Source organism: Mandrillus leucophaeus, unplaced genomic scaffold (genome assembly GCF_000951045.1).
Source record: "Mandrillus leucophaeus isolate KB7577 unplaced genomic scaffold, Mleu.le_1.0 Scaffold151, whole genome shotgun sequence".
Classification (NCBI taxonomy): domain Eukaryota; kingdom Metazoa; phylum Chordata; class Mammalia; order Primates; family Cercopithecidae; genus Mandrillus; species Mandrillus leucophaeus.
Genome location: NW_012101488.1, coordinates 294,719 through 295,747, shown reverse-complemented (window position 1 = coordinate 295,747; position 1,029 = coordinate 294,719).

Here is a 1,029-nt window from a genome sequence, read left to right as displayed (position 1 = left end):
CACTTTGGGAGGCCAAGGTGGGTGGATTGCTTGAGGCCAGGAGTTTGAGACCAACCTGGGCACCATGGTGATATCCTGTCTCTACAAAAAAACATAATAATTAGCCAGGCGTGGTGGTGTGCACCAGTAATTCCAGCTACTTGGGAGTCTGAGGTGGGAGAATCGCTTGAGCCCAAGAGGCAGAGATTGTAGTGAACTGAGATTGCACCACTGCACTCCAGCCTGGGCAACAGAGCGAGATCGTGTCTCAAAATAAATAAAATCAAATAAAATAGGGCAAGTGGGTAGAGAGGAGCGGGGGTTGCTGTTTTAGTTTGGGAGGTGGTGGTGGTGGCGCTTTCTGGCCTGAAGGAGGTGACAGAGGAGGAGCCTGTGGGTGTGTGGGAGGACGGTGTTTTTGGTAGAAGGTACAAGTGAATTCAAGGCCCTGGGGCAGGAGCGGCTTTGATGAGCATAAGGACGTCAGGGAGCCTGGTGTGGCCGGAGCTGAGTGAGGGGCAGGGGAAAGTGGGAGAAGGTGGTCAGAGGGGGACCAGCCACCTAGAGCTTTTCTGGAAGGTGCTGGAGGGGAGGGAATGAAGGTCAGAGTTAGGGGGATAGAGGCCAGCAGAGAGTGCCAGGGTTCTGTGAGGACCCTAAAGGGACCTGGTTAGGGGTTCCTTCCTCTCTTTCCACCTCATTTTTCCCTTCAGGAAAGTGGGAAGGGGTTGGACTTGATTTAGAATGATGGTTAGGCCTGGGTCAGGCATGGTGCCTCACTCCTATAACCCCAGCATTTTGGGAGGCTGAGGTGTGAGGATTGCTTGAGCTCAGGAGTTTCAGACCAGCTGGGGCAAAACAGTGAGTACCATCTCTACCAAAAATAAAATAAAAAGAAAGGCCGGGCACAGTGGCTCACACCTATAATCCCAGCACTTCAGGAGGCCAAGGCGGGCGGATCACCTGAGATCAGGAGTTCGAGACCAGTCTGACCAACATGGAGAAATCCCGTCTCTACTAAAAATACAAAATTAGCGGGGCGTGGTGGTG